Raw genomic sequence first — 20,275 nt, forward strand, 5'->3', positions numbered from 1 at the left:
GAAGGCAGACGCTTAACCGACTGAGCCACCCAGGTGCCCCTTGAATATGTTTTGAATTCAGGAACTGTGAGTCCTTTAACTTTACTCTTTTCTTTCTTTCTTTTTTTTTTTTTTAAAGATTTTATTTATTTATTTGATAGAGAGAGATCACAAGTAGACAGGCAGGCAGAGAGAGAGAGAGGGAAGCAGGCTCCCTACTGAGCAGAGAGCCCGATGCGGGCCTCGATCCCAGGACCCTGAGATCATGACCTGAGCCGAAGGCAGCGGCTTAACCCACTGAGCCACCCAGGCGCCCTAACTTTACTCTTTTCTTTCAAAATTATTTTGGCATTCAGGGTCCTTTGGGATTCCATATGAATTTGAGATGAATTCTTCTATTTCTGCAAAAAAAGTGCCGCTGGGAATTTCATAGGGATTAAATCTATAAATCATTTGGGAAGTAAGGACATCTTAACAATACTAAGTTTTCTGATCCAAAGACACTCGGGATGACTTCCCATTTCTTTGTGTCTTCAATTTGTTTCAGAAATTGTAGTTTTTAGTGTACTAGTCTTTTGGTTAGTTTTATTTCTAAGTATTTTATTCTTTTTGATGCTATTATCAATGAAATTGTTTTCTTTTAAAAAATTATTATTTAAGTTTATGTGCATGATATACAATGTTATATTAGGTTCAGGTCCACAATGTAGTGATTCAGCAATTCTGTACATTATGCAAAGCTCACTGTGTTAAGTGTAGTCACCATCTGTCACCATACAACATTATTACAATATTACTGAGTATGTTCCTTATGCTCTACTTTTCATCTCCATGACTTACTTATTGGGAGTTTGGACCTCCTAGTCCCCATCATCTATTTCATCCACCCCCTCCACCCATGCCCATCTCCACTCTGGCAACCACAGTTTGTTTTCTCTCTGTATGAGTTTCTGATTTTTTGTTTTGTTTTGTTTTGTTTTTGCTTTTGTTTTGTTTTGTTTTTAGATTCCACATATAAATGAAGTCATATGGTATTTGACTTTGTCCAGTTTACTTCACTTAGCTTAATATCCTCTGGAACCATCTGTGTTGTTGTAAATGGGAAGGTTTCCTTTTTTATGGTTGAGTAATATTCCAGCAGGGTGTTGTTTGTGTGTGTGTGTGTGTGACCATATCTTCTTTATCCATCCATCTATTGATGGACAGCTAGTTTGCTTTTGTATCAAATAATGCTGCAATAAATGTAGGGGTGCATATATCTTTCCAAATTAATGTTTTTGATTTTTTTGGTAAATACCCAATAGTGGAATTACAGGATTTTATAGTGTCTTCATTTTAAGTTTTTTTTAGGACAACTCCATACTGTTTTCCACAGTGATGGCATCAGTATAAAAATTTTCACAATAGTGCATGAGAATTCCCTTTTATCTACATCCTCTCCAACACTTGTTGTGTCTTGTCTTTTTGACATTAGCCATTTCACCTGGTTTGAAGTGGCATCTCCTTGTGGTTTTGATTTGCATTTCCCTGATGATTAGTGGTATTGAGCGACTTTTCATGTGTCTGTTGACCATCTGTATGTCCTCTTTGGAAAAATATCTATTCAAGTCTTCTGCCCATTTTTAAATCAAATTATTATTTTCTTTTTTATGTCGAGTTATAGAAGTTATTTATTTTGGATATTAACCCCGTATCAGATACATCATTTGTAAATATCTTCCATTTACTGGTTGCTTTTTTTATCTTGTTGATGGTGCCCTTTGCTGTGCAAAAGCTTTTAATTTTAGTATCGTCCCAAGAGTTTATTTTTGCCTTTGTTTCTCTTGCCTGAGGAGGCATATCCATAAATATGTTGCTAAGGCTGATGTCCAGGAGAATACTGCCCATGTTTTTGAATTGTTTTCTTAATTTCCTTTTGCAGTTCTTCATTTTTAGTGTATAGTAACAAAACTGATTTTTGTGTGTTGATTTTGTATCCTACCACTTTGCTAATAAATTCATTTACTAATTCAAACCAATATTTTTGTGTGGAATATTAAGGGGTTTGTATACATATGGTCATGTCATTTGCAAACAGATAATTGTACTTCTCCCTTTCAATTGGGATGTCTTTTATTTCTTTTTCTAGTGTGATTGCTCTGGCTAGGACTTCTAATATGTTGCTGAATAATAAGCAAGAGTGGGCATCCTTGCCTTGCTCCTGATCTGAAAAGGAAAGGTTTCAGTCTTTAACCATGGAATACGATGTGAACTGTGGATTTGACATAAATGACCTTTACTGTATAGTGGAGCTTCCTTCTATTTCTCGTTTGTTGAGTGTTTTTATTATAAAAGGCTCTGCTGTTTGTTTTTATAAATAAGGTGTTACTGAAACACCCTCATGCCCATTTGCTTACGTGTTGTCTATGTCTGCTTTCATTGGACAATGACACAGTTGAGTGGTTGAGACAGAGACTTTGTGGCCAGCAGAGACTAAAGTGTTTACTACGTGGCCCTTTACTGATCCCTGCTCTCAACTATGCCTGTGGTAGATTGCACTAACTGATTTTTGAATTTTGAAACAACCTTGCTATCCTGGGTTAAACCTTACTTGGTTATGGTATATTCTCTTTTTTACGTTGCTAAGTTCAGTCTTCTAATATTTTGTTAAGGATTTTTGCATCTATGTGTATGAGAGATATTTGTTTGTAGTTTTCTTATATTGTCTTTGTCTAGTTTTGGTATCAGGGTAGTGCTAGCCTTAAAATGAGGTGGGCAGTGTCCCTCCTGTTATATTTTATGAAGAAATTGTGTAGACTTGGTGTTATTTCTTCTTTAAATATTTGTAGAAATCACCAGGGAAACCATCTGGTCTGGAGATTTCTTTCTGGAAAGGTTTTAAACTACAAAATCAATTTCTTTAATAGTTACAAAGCTATTCAGCTTATCTGTTGCATCTTGGGCATGTTTTGGTAGCTCACGCCTTTTGAGGAATTGGCCCATTTCTTATAAATTGTCAAATTTATGGTAGAGTTGCTTGAAGTATTCCCTTATTACCCTTTTAATATATTTGAGGCCTCTAGTGGTATTCCCTCTTCCATTTTTCTGATATTGGTCATATATATCTTCTCTCTTTTCATCTTTGTTAGTCTTATAGGAGGTTTATCAATTTATTGATCTTACTAAGAACCAGCTTTTTTGTTTCATTGATGGTCTTTATTATTTTTTCTTTTCGAAGATTTAATTTAATTAATTAATTAATTTATTTATTTTTAAAGATTTTTTTTTATTTATTTGACAGAGAGAAATCACAAGCAGACAGAGAGGCAGGCAGAGAGAGAGAGAGGGAAGCAGGCTCCCTGCTGAGCAGAGAGCCCGATGTGGGACTAGATCCCAGGACCCTGAGATCATGACCTGAGCCGAAGGCAGCGGCTTAACCCACTGAGCCACCCAGGCGCCCCATTTTTTTATTTTTTTATTTATTTGTTTTTTTTAAAGATATATTTGAGAGAGAGAAAGCATGAGTGAGGGGGAGGTACGGAGGGAGAGGTAGATGAGAGAATGGCAGGTAACTCACTAGTGAGCACAGAGCCCAACAAAGGCTAGATCTCCTGCCCCCCTGAGGTCATGACCTGAGCCAAAATCAAGAGTTGGTTGCTTAACTGACTGAACCACCCAGATGCCTTTAAAGATTTTATTTTTAAGTAATCTCTACACCCATTGTGGGGTTTGAACCCCCAGTCTGCGATCAAGAATCGCATGCTCCACCCACTGAGCCAGCCAGGGGCCGCTATTTTTTTTTTCAATGTAGTTGATTTCTTTTTTTTCTCTTTAAGATTTTGTTTATTTACTTGAGAGAGAGTGAGTGAGCGTGAGCACACTAGCTGGGGGAGGAACAGAGGTAGAGGGACAAGCTGACACCATGCTGAGTTGGAGCCCGATGTAGGGGCTTGATCCCATGACCCTGATATCATGACCGGAGCTTAAATCAGGAGTCCAACACTTCATTGACTAAGGTGCCCCTCAATGTAATTGATCTCTGCTCTAATATTTATGTTTCACTTCTTCTTTTCCTACTTTTTTTTAAAGGCCGACCCTTAAATTCCTGTTATTTCTTCTCTTACAATATAAACATTTGATGTTATAAATTTCCCTCTAAGCACTGCTTTAGTTGCCCTCACAAAGTTTGATATATTGGTTTTTTTTTTTTTTTTTGGTTCAAAATATTTTCTATTTTCCATTGACTTTTTCTTTTTGAGTCATGAATTATTTACAAGTATGTTAATTTCCAAGTATTTGAAGATTTTTCTATTATCTTTCAGTCACTCATTTCTCTTAGGGTCGGAGAACATATTCTCTATTATTTTATTTCTTTTAATTTTGTTAAGGTTGTTTTATGACCTCTGTTCCATATATCCTTGGAGAGGAATATGTTGTATTCTGTTGTCATTGGGACAATTATTCTCAAAATGTCAGTTAGATCCATTTTGTTGACGTTCAGTTCTTCTGTGTCCTGACTGATTTTTTTTTAGAAATTTTATTTTATAATTTTGGAGCTGTGGTCTAGAAAGGAAGCACAACCCCTGCTCATGGTTGGTCATACAGATTCCAGTTTTTGCCTTTCCCAGACTGCCTTGTTTTTCTATTTAGTGTTCCTGAGGAAGGAACTGTTAGACAACCCAAGCTTATCTACCTTTTTATGAGAATGATTTACCTTTATCCCTTAAGACTTCCACTCTAGATTTGAATATGCAGAATCTTCCATAATATTCTGAGCTTATAGTGTATCCAGGGTGGCTAGAATAAGTCTGCAGAAGGGTCAGCTAGATGTTTTGGATCTTTGTTAAGACTTGACCCGGCTGAGGAGCCTGAGCTGAGCTGGGGTCTGATCTCATTTCACACAGGTTAAGACCTTGCTCTTTGCCCTTCTTACTTCTATCCAGGTTGTGAGCGACTTTATACTGGCATTCTCAATGGGGCAGTAAAAATTGGTTCCTGGGGTGATGGTAAAAATATTTGACTCTTTATATAGGAAGGACAGAGATAGATACAGTATATAAATGTATCTCTTACATAAATTCCATCAGGGTTGCTATTTGTAAGATACAAATATATACCCCATGTTAATTTTGTTTGGGTGGTACTAGGGAAAATTGTCTAGAAATGCTCCCTCAAGGACTGAGAATGATAAAATGGTTGAGAAATACTGCTTTATGTTGAAGATCTCGAGAGAGGTGCCGAGCAGAAGGGTCCCATGGATGTGAACAGGTTCTAACTGAGAGGGTATGGAAGGTGATGCCACAAAATTTTATAAGAAAATATTTTTATGCAGAGATTTTCTGTGACTGAAACAAAAGGAAATAGGATCAAATCATATCAAAGAGAAGTCAGGTTAAATGTGAGGCAGTTACAGCTGTCAGAGAGCTTCATTAAATCATGGGGGAAGGAGTTTAAAATAATGAAGATTTCCTTCTGCCTGGAGTCCTATAGGAAAGGTCCCGTGAAAAGCAAGGAAGTAAGCAGGGTCAATGCAGGTGCTGTTAGTCTGTTGGGTGGTTGAGGAGGGAGCCTTCTAGTTGGTATTAAATTAATTAATTAATTAGAGGTTTAATTAATTTATTTGTCAGAGAGAGAGCACAAGCAGGCAGAGGGGCGGGGGGAGGGAGAGGGAGAAGCGGGGTCCCCACTGAGCAAGGAACCTGATGCAGGACTTGATCTTAAGACCCTGGGATCATGACCTGAGCTGAAGACAGTTGCTTAACCAACTGAGCCACCTCGGCGTCCTCCAGTTGGTATCTTAAAACCCATGGGGCGCCTGGGTGATGCAGTTGGTTAAGCTTCTGACTCTTGGTTTTGGCTCAGGACATGATCTCAGAGTGGTGAGACTGAGCCCCATGTCAGGCTCCACGATGAGCATAGAGTCTGCTTGAGATTCTCTCTCCCTTTCCCTCTGCCCCTCCTGCTCCTGCTCTCTCTCTAAAATAAATAAATAAAACTTAAAAACCAAAAACAAAAACCCAGACACAATTCGGGTAAGTGGCAACATTTGAATATGACTTTATCATAAATAATACTATTGAATCAATGTGAAGCTCCCAGAGATTGATAATTGTACTGTGGTTATATAAAAGAACAAGGAAAATACTTAATGAAATATTTAGGGATAAAAGAAGATGTCTACAACTCACTCCAAATGGTTCCAGAAAAACTATATAAGGAGAGAAGAGGGAGCTAAATGGAATGTGGAAGGAGGGGAGGGGAGGAAGGAGTAGAAGGGGTGCGGAAGGGAGAGAGAGAGAGAGAGAGCGCGCTACAGTGCATGATAAATCAAATGTGCCAGAACACCAGTAATGGTTGGATCTGGGTGGAGGGATATGCAGAAGTTCTTTGTAATATTCTAGCAACTCTTCTGCAAGTTTGAATCATTTCAAAGTACTAAGAAAAAAATAAAAAGGAAACAAGAAAACACATGGCTCCTTTGAGAAATGCAGGTCACACCATGTCCTATGATGTTATTAGAACTTGCCCAGTAATGAAGTAGCTTGACTGAGAGCACGTCCTTGTATTGTAGGATCCAAGGGAGGAGGTGTTAGACCTAAATTCTAGCGTGGTGCCTGGCACATAGTAGTATTTGTTTGAATGAAGGAAATAAGAGCAACAGTGACTTTGGAATTGGGCTTTTCCCTGCATGCCCCCCCCCCCCCCCACACCTAATAGATTTGTATTTGCTTCCCCCGACATGCCTTTCTGTGCCTCTGGACTTCATGAAAATCACCAAATGGAAAAGTTCCATCGTGGGGACCTTGCAATTAGTGTAATGGAAGAAATTGAAGCCCTAATTTTAGACTTCTTGCTGGTAAAGGCACCCTGAGGGATGAGGCAGAACATTTATGACATTTTCTCCTGGATTGGTTCCCATTTTAAAAGAATGAAATCTCCCCCCAGAAGTGTTTAGGTAGAAGCTACCTATTATGGTAATATATATATATATGTAAAAATTTTATCATTTTATCATTTTTAACCATTTTTAAGTGTGCAGCTCTGTGGCATTAAGTATATCCACATTTTTGTGAAACCGGTATCACTGTCTCCAGAACTTACATCATCCCAGACTGAAACTCTGTATCATTAAATAGTAATTTTGATGGGGTACCTAGGTGGCTCAGTCTGTTAAGCATCTGCTTTCTGCTGGTGATCTCAGGGTCCTGGGAGCCTGCTACTCCCTTTCCCTCTGCCTGCCACTCCACTGCTCCTGCTCTCTCTCTTTCTGGAATACATAAATCTTTTAAAAAACCCCAATAATTTTGTTGTTATTATTTGTTTAGCAGACCATCTGTTCTATAGACTTGTACCTGCTACCTTTAGCAATAGTAGGCCACAAGACCCAAATCTAAAATTGGTGGAGCCAAAATTACGGAACTTAAATTTCATTAATTATCATGAAAGGAAACATATAGGAATTTAACCTACACATCCACAGCCAGTTTACACAAACTAACTTCACCTAAAGATTACAACTTCTACACTATGATACTGTTGAAAATAAAATTTGAAGAACTCTAAGGGTTTTTAGAAATTCTCTTTTTTTTAAGTAGGTTGCATGCCCGACGTGGGGTTTGAACTCACAAGCCTGAGATTCAGAGTCCTGTGCTCTGCTGACTAAGCCAGCCAGGCGCCCCTTAGAATTTTTTAAAAAATTAACCTTATGGAAACATAATTAACAATAAATGCACCTTTTTTTCAGTGTATGATTTGATGACATTGCTATCTTTTGCTAAATATAAATCCATCGCCTTTTAAAAAGTCATTGTTTTAGTAACTTATTTTTTTCCTAGTTATAGGTATTAGTTCATGTTCCTCAGAGAAAACTTGGAAAATTCAGGAAAGACTAAAGAGATAACAAAAGACTGGAATAATTGCCCAGCCCCCCTGCCCCCAACATTATTAGTACCGTATTCTGTTTCTTTTTAAAAATAGGCTGTTGTGGATAAATGAGTCAAGAACTGTTTCCAAGGTAATAACTTCAAAATATCTTCATCTTTGATTACGTTTTCATAACAAAAACTATAAAAAGTCACGAAGTCCCACTGGCTTAGATTTCAAGTGTTCAGCCTAGTTTTTGGCTTGTCATAGGTGATCTCCTGACAAGAATCCGGTGGTCTCTGCTACCCCGTGGAGTAATACCCACTCCCCCACATGGAAAGCTCATCAGTGCACCGTAGGAAGTGTCTCCCAAAAGTCAAATCCAATGTCTTGAGGGCCAGGGTCCTAAAAGACACTTTTAGCAATTATAGCCCCAAATAGCAGAGCCTCAGGAGCCGAGGAGTGTGCAAGGAGACAAACAGGCTGTGTTTGTCAATGAGACAAGGTTCAGGCTAAAGCTGCTCCCAAGCCACCAGAGCACGTTCTGACCTAGAGAACTGCTAGGAAACATCAGCCCGCAGAGAAGAGTCTCCCATTTCTAATGCAGTTTAATCAATGGAGCTAGCCACCTTCCTGAATTTACAAGCGCATCTCCTGTAGGCAGTGTGCTCTATCTACTGGTAGATTAGAAGCCCGCCTAAAGGCTGATTCTTTATTCACAACCTGGCAAATAGAATAAAAACAACTTTGGCTACTGGAAGCTACTATGAAACTGAGTTTCTTTGCCATGTGTTAGAGGAAATTAGCATCAGACTCAGAGATAAGATATCCTAAACACAATCTTTTAATATCTCGGGAACACAAGGTTCAAGAAAAGCTCTCTGCACATTTTGAAGGGTTTCTCCCTCACTCAAAACAGCTAATAAATAAACCAGAGCATCAGATGAGTCTCAGGACATTGGCCAGATAATGAGAAGCCAGTGTGGGTTTTCTTTGCTATATAATAGAACCGCAGGATATCAAGACTGAATTTAGCCATTACTTTTTCTGGAGTTTTCCCAAAACTGTCTGAGGAGCCGAGATCCTGCTTCTTGTTCAAACCATGAATTAACCCTTTGGGGCTGTTTCCTCATCTGTAAAATGAGGGTGGTGGGGCAAATCATCTTGGGGCCCCAGAATACCCCTGAGAAGGAAAGCATTGGCCTTCCCCTCCCTTTTACTGTTAAGCAATCTTCATTGATTTCGGAAAATGCTTTCAGAAAGAGGACATCAGTCAAATGTCAGGATTATTGGGTCAGATGTCAGGATTATTTGGGAGTTGTGACCTGTGGCCACAAGGCTATTCAAATTCAGGTCCTCTTGAATGAATGCAGAGAATGAAAGCTACCCATCGGTTAAAAGAAATAAAACTCTCCCTCCTGAGGCCTGATGTATTCTACTGTACAATGGTGCTGAATGTTTAAGAAATTACAGACAAAAAAAAGCTTCCATGAGCAATAAACAGCTCAAGACCCAGGGATCCTGTGAATAGGGAGCCTCAGGGGGCCTTTCCTGAACTTGTTTTGGGTTTTATTAACCTTTTACTTAAAGGTAGTTTCTCCCTGGAGCCCAGGATGCCAGCAGTATCTCATAAAATAAGGCTAGTGTCAGCCATATTCCGGGCTTGTCATTCAGATCTGGGCTACACTCCCCCTGTTGAACAACATGCTGTAAAATGAAACAAATCAGAATGCTGCATTCAGTTCACCTTCAAGCTAACTAGAGCATTTGCATCAATTAGGATTACAAGCAAGACTATGGAAATGAGACGTGATAGGGGAAACCCGTTTCAATATTTGGTTGTCTGGCCCAATTCCTGACTCAGATCCAGCTGACCTAAATGAGAAAGCAAGGCTAAAATGGCCACCAGAAAACTACAAGCTGGTTGGCATACTGCGTGCCCTTCCCAGCGGAAAACTACCCATCTCCAAGTAAGAATGGGAGTCACTCTTGCTCTTGCATCTGTCTGTCTCCCCTGTCACTGGCTTAGCAACTGAATGAGCATCTCTGAACATGGCCCCTTTCTCCCTCAGGGGCATCAGCTCTGCACCCCGTGTTGCCCATCACCTGGGGAGAATTACCTGTTTTCTTTCTCTCGCATGCGCCATCCTCTTTAATCATGATTCTTCCTTTTGAAAGGAAAATACATTTCAAGGTCCTAAAACCTCACCCACACAGAGCACAACCTCCTGGTTTGGGAAGGCTGCCTCAGGAGATGGTGTAAACCACCTCGTGGTTCATGAATGTACTGGGGCACCTCCCTCTGTTCCTGTTTAATCAAGCAGCCAGCGCTTGGTTTCTTCATCTGCCAGAGCTGGTTTGTGTTCTTCTTGGGGAACTCACCCCAAGAGGACCACTTCTAAGCAGGTCCATAAAAAACCCAATTCTGAGGTTGTGCAAATCCACTCACTGGCTTAGCCCTCAAATACTGATGAAGCAAACATGAACCCCATGGCTGCCTTGCCTGGTAAGACTGTGCTGTGAGCTGACACGAAGGCTTGGAGAACCCGAATTCCAGGGATCTGTACTAGCCAAGAAGCCTGCGAAGGCTGCAGGAGAAAAGGGACCTACGAGAGGCCAGAAGACTGGCATCTCTGAACTCTACATTGGTGGAGAGATGCTGTTTTCTAACTTAAAATGTAGTAAGGAGGCTGTGATGGTAGGCGGAAGTGCAGGGGAAATACAGGAACTCTGTAATTCTGCTCGATCTTGCCGTGAGCCTAAACTCCATATAATAGTCTTTTTTCCCCCTCCAAATGTGTTTGTGCACATTAATTAATTTTTAAGAAAGATTTGAGATAGTGCGAGGGAGAGAACACAAGCAGCGGGGAGGGGCAGAAGGAGAGGGAGAAGCAGGCTCCCCACTGGGAGCAGGGAGCCCACCACAGGGCTAGATCCCAGGACCCTGAGATCATGACCTGAGCTGAAGGCAGATGCCCAACCAACTAAGCCGCCCAGGTGCCCCATTTTCATTTAATTTTAATTACCACTTTAAAATCTACCTTATTAGTAAAAGTGACTTAAGATAACCACCAAAATGTAAAAATAACCATATGAAATAAGCAAAGAATAGGAATAAAAGATTGACAGGGAACAATAAGGGTAGAAAATGAAGTTGCAGAGTTACACAAACATTCTAATACACTGCTTTGAGAAAAGTACCTCCCATGACAAAATTACAGCCAATGTAACATGGTAGTATGTTGAAAGCCAACAAAGAAAAGAAAACATGGGAACAGTGGAGCAAAGGGACTGCCTGGGAGTACAGTGTAGTTCAGGTGCATGGTCGTCTGATGGTCTGGACTAACTCCGAGTCAGATTTTAGAATATCGACATTGATTTACTGCATCTCTCTCACAGAGACCTCTGTAGGTACTATTGCTTTAACTCAAACATTACAAAGCTATTGCAGGACATCCATTTTAAGGATGTATACTCTGGGGGCGCCTGAGTGGCTCAGTGGGTAAAAGCCTCTGCCTTTGGCTCAGGTCATGATCCTGGGGTCCTGGGATCGAGTCCCACATCGGGCTCTCTGCTCAGTGGGGAGCCTGCTTCCTTCTCTCTCTCTCTGCATACTTGTGATCTCTCTCTCTGTCAAATAAATAAAATCTTAAAAAATAAAAAAAAAAAAGAATGTATATTCTGAAGGGTGCTTGGGGGAGCTCAGTGCAGCTGGGTAATTGTGGCCTCGTGGTTTTAATAGCCAGGTGGGCTGGGCATAGGGTTGTCTTGCATTCCTGAGTTCTTCAGTTGTTTGGGAACAGTTCTAGCCTGGATCTTGGCTTGTTGGCAAATGTAATTTGTTGGTTTCCCTTGCACGCTCCTGCGCTCCTGAGGAACTGCTTTTTTGGACCATAGTTACAAAAAGTGTTTTTTTTTGGTTTGTTTGTTTGTTTTGTTTTTTTTAGGGCGCTGGCCCTAAATAGAGATATTTAACCTTTGAGGGACATGTCCCATGGTGTATTGATGAGTTTTGTATATGCTCTGGTGGATGTTAACTTTGGTTTGGTAGAGGGATCAGCAAACCTTTACCCTAAAGGGCCAGATAGTAAATCATTTCAACTCTGCTGTTGTACCAAGAAAGCTGTCATTGATAGTATGGAAACAAATTGACATGACTGTGTTCCAATAAAACTTTATTTACAAAAACAAGTGGTGGTTTGGATTTGACCCATGGACCATCATTTGCTGACCCCTGGTTTAGTGGCTTTTTGGAAAACAAGACAGAAACACCCCCAGCTTCTGTGGGTGGTGGAGAAAAGAATTTAGTAGTTAGATTGGAAACATCTCGATTGAGATTTAGCATCTGTGGTGGGGAAGATGCTTTTGTATTATTTTCAAATAATTTTTCAGTTGATATGACAACCATTAAGACTTCTTTGGTGAAAAATGGCCTCTAATCCCACCACTCTGAACATAACTGTGTTTTCCTTTTTGTACGTTTTAGTCCTGTCCACCTGGATATGTGCTTTTGCAAAGCCCCAGTGTGTCTATGTGAGGGTTGGTATTATTAAAGATCATAATGTACCCACATATCTGACAGTTGTTAGCACGTTGGGATCTAGTGAAGCCTAAAAAGATATGAATGCGAATCAGCAGAGAAGATATTTTAAAGGACTGATTTGTGAGGAGCACTTTTCTGTGTTTTTGACTTTTTCAATTTTAGAGTTATAATTCATTTGTGAGAACATGGATGAACTTTGGGTATTACACTGAGTGAAATAAGTCAGACTGAAAAAGATAAGAACCATATGATTTTACTCACATGTGGGATCCGAAACACAGAACGAATAAATGAACAAACAGAAAATAAGATGAGTTTTGTAAATGCAGAGAAAAAACCTGATGGTTGCCAGGCAAAGGGGATGTGGGGGATGGGTAAAATGCATGAAGGGGAGTGGGAGATACAGGCTTCCAGTTATGGAATGAAGAAGTCATGGAAATAAAAGTTCCTAATATTGAATATAGTGTTGTATGGTGATAGACAGTAGCTACACTTGTGGTGATCACAGCATAACATATGAAGAAGTTGAATCACTATATTATACACCTGAAATTAATGTAAACTATGCTCAAAAATAAATAAGTTAAAGAATACCATTGTTAGTGGAAAAAAAAATGATTTGCTTAAAACAAATCAGAGTTATAATTCACTCTTGAACCCTGCAAAATAGCCACACAACAGGCGACTACCTGTGGGAAGAAATCAGGTCAGTGCTAAGGTCAGTCAGGTAATTGGCTGTTCAGAGGCACATGATGTTTAGCTCTAAGTCAATGATGTGGTCCCCAGGTTTCAGACCAGTGTAAGAGTTACTGCACCCTGCCCCAGGACCACAGAGGCTAGACCAGAACCAAGTTTTAATTTTTTCCTTCTTCCTGTTTGGGGCATACGCAACAAACCACGAAACAAACCTTCAGTCTCATTCTATACAGTGTGACTCTCAAGATGTGTTTTTCTGAGCAGGAATTTCCAAATCTCTATATCCGAGAAGGGCAGAGATTCTTTTTCTCAAGAGTGTTTTCATTGCTCAAAATATTCTGAAGCTCTTTTTTTGGACTTGCCTTCTGAATAAGTTTCAAGCCACGGTGTAAGAGAAGTCTGCCTGCTTCGTAGTCTTACCTCATTTCTGACTAAAAATGGTATTAGCCGGCACGACTCCCTCGCCGTGGCCTCTGCCCGTGGCTCCGAGTTGCTTTTGGCTGTTTCCAGATCTTATAACCATGCTCAGAGGAAATGGATTTGTCTCAGCTGAGCTAAAGATTGTGGGTCATGACCATTAGCCAGGAGCCTCTGAGGGTCTTTCTTTGGAGGGAACAAAAATAATTATTTCTCTGTATAAGTTGCGATAGTCAAAACAAAACAGAACAGAACAAAACAAAACGTGCCTTCAAACATCATTGGGCTGTCCCCAGACCGCCATGCCAACATGGCTTTTGAATGAGATCATCCTGACGGAAGTGGCTTCCAAAATTGACCTGTTTTATTCCAAACCCAGGGTCTCGTGCAAAGGTCTTTGAAAGGCCTTCATGTGTATGTGCTCTCTTTTCCCTGTTACCTGGACCTTTGAAAGGCTCTTCTAGGTTTGCTTTCTTGAGAGATTGTGCATATATGGCTAGAAGCTGATAGACCGTTCTATGTTCTCCCTACTCTTATTATTGTCCTCCACGAGTCATCCCTCTGATGTGGAAAGGGGAGAGCTCATGTCTGAGGGAGGGAGTTTTATTGTCTGGCAGGCCATTGTGTAGGCTCATAACTCTCTCTCTCTTTTTTAAGATTTTACTTATTTATTTGACACACACACACACACACACACACACACACACACACACACACACAGTACAAGCAGGGGGAGCGGCAGGCCGAGGGAGAAGCAGGTGACTATGCTAGGCAGGGAGCCCTATGTGGGACTCGATCCCAGGACGCTGGGATGGTGGCCTGAGCCGAAGGCAGATGCTTAACTGACTGAGCCACCCAGGCATCCCGAGTGTAGGTTCATAACTTAGCAGGCAGGTTCAGAGCTGCTTCGAAGGCCTCGTGCTTGTTAGGAACTTAACTGCAGGCAGAAGTTTCCTCTGAAGCCGCCTGCGAAGCAGGGGGATTTGCTGGAATTTGACTGTATTTCTGGGAAAGCAAAACTTCAACGCTGTCTGTTCAGCAGCAGCACAGCCTGTCTCCCACCATAACGTGGTTCTAGCTCACATCCGCCCCCGTAGCATGACACGACTGTGGAGCACGAAACCACGGGCCACAGCGGCTCTGAGGAATCTCATGCCCAGCCTGTGGCTGCTGCCCCATGTTGCTGCCTTTGTATCTTGCATGTGTGTGTCTGCTTGGAGGATCTGGCTGCAATGGAGTCGTGTTAGCTTTCTAGCCTTGTAGACCGGGGAGGCGGTGGGCAGGAACGCTGTCGGATGGTGTGGAACGAGCCACTCTGGCATATTTGTGCACACAGAGGTGAGTGGCTCTTGCAGTGATAAGAGCAGCGGGGAGAAGACTGAGCGTAAGAGACTCATGAAGGCTGTTGGGAGAAGAAGTGACTGGGATTCAGTGTAGCCATCTGTGCTGTTACGTGATGGTGGCTGCCCACTGTGTGACAGGTGGCATGCTGGGTCTGTGTGGCCGCTGTGCCATGCCCATGCCCTTGGCGTGGTCTGTGGTGAGACAGAAGAAAGGCTGGGCTCGTGGTACTTTGCAGCATTGGAGTTTTGAGCTAGGAAAGTCCTTTTCAAATCCTAGCCTGTGGAACCACAATATTATACCACAAATTATACAACAAATTATACCATTCTGAGGATCAGTCTGTTTATCATAAAATGGGGATGGATGTGCCTACCTTGTAGGGGGACTGGGGTGGTAAAATCAGGTAGCATGTGACTGTTTACCACGTGCCTCTGATATAGAGTAGTTGTCCTCCAAATTACTACTTTGCCATCTTTCTCTTTTCCCCTTTGTCCAAAGGACTCTCGGCTGCCTTACTCCACAGTGGATACCATAGCTTCTAGGCTTTTTCTTTCTTTTCCTTTTTTAAGACTTTATTTATTTATTTGAGACAGAGACAATGAGTAAGAGAGCACAAGCAGGGGGAGCGGGAGAGGGACAAATAGGCTCCCTGCGGAGCCTGATGTGGGGCTCAATCCCAGAGCCCTGGGATCATGACCTGAGCGGAAGGCAGATGCTTAACCTACTGAGCCACCCAGGTGCCCCTGGGCTTTTTCTTAGCAGTTAGCTTACCTTTCCCACCCCCATATGCCTCCCTTTCCCTGCTGTACCCTGAAAGTTTTATCACAAAAAATTTCAAACGTACAAGGAACTGGATAGAATTGGACAGTGACCACCACATGTCTGTCACCTGGACCCTACAGTTAACATTCTATTCTGCCTGCTTTACCATATATTTTTCCATTTATGTAACCATCAACCCATTTTATTTCTTTGTACGTTTTACGGTAAACTGTCAACATTGGTACACTTCCTCATAAATATTTTAGCATGCCCATTGGCAACAAATACCATTATGTTATTTTCAGTTTTTTCTCTTGATGTAAAATTTCACAATGAAATGCATAAATCGTAAACATGCACTTGCTGAGTTTGGACACCTGCATATACTTGTCACCTAAACTCCTATCAAGGTATAGAGCATGGCACCTTCCCCAGAAGGTTCCCTAGTGCCCATGCCCTGCCCATCGCAGGCAAGCACCATCCTGATTTTTCCCCCACTACAGATGGGTTTTGCCTATTCTAGCATGTTCTAGCATGTCATGTAAGTGGAGTCACACAGCACATGCTCTTTAGTGTCTGGGTTCTTCTGGTCATCATAACATTTTGAGGCTCATCCATGTGATCATGTCTTATCAGTCAAACGATTTTTTTTTTTATTGCTGAGATGGCTGGCTTTAAAATTGTGCCTGATGTCTGTGAAGAAGGCAGACCCACTCGCCTTCCTCATGGAGCTTGGACATTGTTTCTTCTTTATCCTTTCCTGCTTAAGGTTATCAGTGCACAAAGGCTCTTTGTAGACACTTTGAGTAAAAGGGGCTCAGAGAGCACTTAATTCAGTTCCTGTCCCAGTCTTTGGCATCTTGGCCAGAACAGCCATCCCTCTGACCCGTCTGCTCCCTCTCAGGACTCACATTAGCGGGAATTTATGTGCATGAGAAGTGACAGGGCCAGTGCACAGGCCCCTGAGACATTTAATTATTTTATGGCTAAGAAAAGGATGAATTCAGCCCTGTCCTTGTGATTTTAGTTGTTGGCTTTTTGTTGTGCTGAGTTCATGCTGGAAATAGAGGACCCAGTGGCCAGAACACCTGGAGTTGGAAACAGCTCCTCTTTTCCTTTTCTGTTAATGAATTAGCCGGGACTCTGAAGCTGCTGAATTCTCTGAGGTTTGGAAAAGGACTCTTTCTTTTGCCTTTTGTTCTCAGTTTTCCCCTCGCTCTGTCCCTTGCTCCTACCTCCTCCTCCATTGGTCTCTGTCTGTCTCTCATACACCCCACTGAACATACTTACGTGTAGGGACTTGTCTGAAAACTTAAGGTAGATCTTTCATGAAGGTGAGTGACATGCTTGAGGGGGAGAAAGAAGAGGGTTGAGAGGCTGACCACTCCCTGCTCACAGGGAGGCAGTGACCACTCCGCAGGGGTCAGCTCTTAAATAATAGAACGTGTGGCTGCCAAGAGGTGAACACAGCGAGGCTCCGAGGTGCTAGTTCCTTCCTTGTTTCTGTCCTGTGCAGAGGTTCTAGAACATTCCTGCACATTAGGAGGATTGGGGAAATACTGCAGAAACACCACCATCAGCTTCCACGCTGGACCAGTTGAACCAGAATGTGGGCCCCTTCCCCCAGGCAGCTCTTAAGTCCAGCCGCAGTTTAAAATCACTGCTTGAGTGTTTTCAGGACCCATCTTCACACACAGTATCCCCATAAATGCTACTAACCACCCACGGCAGGCAGGTTCTTACTTTAGCCAAGCAAACGGATGTTGAAGTGGACATGATCATGTGGGTCCAGCGGATGGCAAATGCCACATTCTTCCCCTTATTCTGTGGTCCCTCTGACTCTGAATGGGAGGTGTTATTCCTTTGCTCAGTTCTTCGTTCTTACCGTGTGGCACCTTGGGAACGGAAGTCCCCTGGGCATGTTGTTGGTGAGCCCTGCCTCCGAGCTGACGACCTAGGAAGGAGCCCTCGTGGCTGGGTGGCTAAGCTGTGGCCCGGTGAGGCTCTCGTGGCACAGCCAGGGCTCTGGGAGAGTCCAGAGTTGTCTCACAGGACTCGCATGCAGGGGACTCTTTCGGGAGGACGCACCATCTAGGAAAGACGAAGAGGTGTGAGAGAGCAAGCATGGGCTCCCTGGGGCAAGTGAAAGAAACCTGACAGCTGAAAGTAAGGAGGAAAAGAATCTGGAACCAAGTACTGAGTCACCTGCACTGATGGGCTTCCCTGAAGAAAGCTATTTCTCAACCCACCCGCTGTACCATAAAACATGATTTTTCATTTTGTACTGGCGTCCTTGTTTGCATTTGCAAAATGAAATAAAATGCTTACATTGCAAATCTCATTGAGGGGCACCTGGGTGGCTCAGTGGGTTAAGCCTCTGCCTTCAGCTCAGGTCATGATCTTGGGGTCCTGGGATTGAGCCCTGCATTGGGCTTTCTGCTCAGCAGGGAGCCTGCTTCCCCTTCTCTCTGCCTGCCTCTCTGCCTACTTGTGTTCTCTGTCTGTCAGGAAATAAATAGAATCTTAAAAAAAAAAAATCTCATTGAATTTTCAAGGATTTTGTTCATTTTTGTTTGTTTGTTTGTTTACCAGGACTAGAAGATGTAAATCAATTTATGAGTTTAGAGCTAAGAAATCCTGAATAAATAATGTTTATGTCTCACCACTCATGGAAGGCACAGGTGCTCCAAGGAATTCTGTAAGAAGAGTGGCACATCAAAGGGGTCTTGGGCAGAGATTCCAGAATCTTGTGAATTATTTCTATCCTCCACCCCCTGCCCCGTGTCTGCGTTAACAGGATAGCATAATGTTAAAAGCATGTTTTCCCCCCCACAATATTCAATTTTTAAGAAAATTATTGAAGTATAACTGACATACAATGTCATTTTAGTTTCAGGTGTACAGTATGTTGATTTAACAGTTCTATCTATACATCACTCAGTGCTCACCACGATATAGTAGTCACCATAAAATGTTATTACAAACGTTATTGACTGTATTCCCTGGACTGCATTTGTCATTTCCATGACATTAATTATTGTATAACTGGAGGTTCTTAATCCCCTTCACCTGTTTCACACCTTTCCCCCACGCCCACTTCCCCTCTGGCAACCCTACTTTGTTCTTCATTTTAAGAGTCTGTCTGTTTTGGTTGCTGGAGGGTAGGGAGGTGGGGGAATGGGGAAACTGGGTGATGGACATTAAGGAGGACATTAAGGAGCCTGTGATATAATTGAGCACTGGGTGTTATATAAGACTGATGAATTACAGACCTGTACCTCTGAAACCAATAATACATTATATGCTAATTAATTGAATTTAGTAAAAGAATGTTAAAAAAAAAGAATCTCTCTGCTTTGTTTGTTTTGTTTTTAGTAAGCGAAATCATATGGTATTTGGCTTTCTCTGTCTGGTTTATTTCACTTAGTATAAAACCCTCTAGGTTCATCTGTATTGTCGCAAATAGCAACATTATAAAAGCATGGGTTTTCAAGTTAGTTAAAAGCCCAGCTTTGTCACCTTCACTTAACTGAATGTATGAAAGTTACCCTACCTTTCTAAAATTCAGTTTCCTCATCAGTAAAATGAGAATGCTGGGTGACTCAGTTGTTAAGCATCTGCCTTCTGCTCAGGTCATGATCCCAGAGTCCTGGGATTGAGCTCTGCATGGGGCTCCCTGCTCCGTGGGAAGCCTACTTCTCCCTCTCCCACTCCCTCTGCTTGTGTCCCCGCTCTCGCTGTGTCTCTCTCTGTCAAATAAATAAAACCTTTAAAAAAAAACACCTTATTTTTCTAAAAATCATTTGTTTATTGTTTTCATTTTTGTAATTTTATACTGTCATAGAATGAATACATAAACTAATTTTGTCTTTTAAAAATGTTTGGTTAAGGGACGCCTGGGTGGCTCAGTGGGTTAAAGTCCCTGCCTCCGGCTCAGGTCATGATCCCAGAGTCCTGGGATCGAGCCCCACATTGGGCTCAGCAGGGAGCCTGCTTCCCCCTCTCTCTCTGCCTGCCTCTCTGCCTACTTGTGATCTCTGTCTGTCAAATAAATAAATCTTAAAAAAAATTTGGTTTATACAAGAGAATATATGCAATTACATACATCATGTTGTAAACATAATAAGAAAATGAACAGGCATGAGCACATCATTCAATCCAGGAGGGAATTAACCATAAGTAGCTCATCTACCTGTGTGTGCTTCCAAATCAGTAACCCTCCCCTTTCAGGTAATCATTAGTTTCTGAATTTTGAGTTCATCATTCCTTTGCCTTTTTATAAATAACAATATAAATGATAATACATGTTTAAAAAATATACATGATATCTCTAGGTAAAATATGATTTAGTTTCATTTGTTTTCACATCTATATATTTTAGAAAGTATGTTCTAAGTATGCTCTAGTCTTTTTAAAAAGTAAAAAAAAAATTTGTTTTAAAGATTTTATTTATTTATTTGTCAGAACGAGAGAGAGAGAGCACACAAACGGGGAGGGGCAGAAGGAGAGGGAGAAGCAGACTCCCTCCTGAGCAGGGAGCCCAATTAGGGGCTTCATCCCAGGAACCTGAGATCATGACCTGAGCTGAAGGCAAACACTTAACCAACTCAATCACCCAGATTCCCACTTCTGTATAGTCTTTTGCACTTGCATTTTTTTCTTTTTGCTTATTAATGTTCCAAATATTAATGT

At 41.6% G+C, this 20,275-nt stretch overlaps 1 protein-coding gene across 2 annotated transcripts in view; it reads left to right on the forward strand.

The window, feature by feature from the left end:
* The window catches only part of OSBPL10 (oxysterol binding protein like 10), a 327,328-nt gene that overhangs the window by 16,561 nt on the left and 290,492 nt on the right, over window positions 1-20,275 (forward strand). The window lies entirely within an intron of this gene.

This window comes from Mustela lutreola, chromosome 2, assembly GCF_030435805.1.
Source record: "Mustela lutreola isolate mMusLut2 chromosome 2, mMusLut2.pri, whole genome shotgun sequence".
NCBI classification, from domain to species: domain Eukaryota; kingdom Metazoa; phylum Chordata; class Mammalia; order Carnivora; family Mustelidae; genus Mustela; species Mustela lutreola.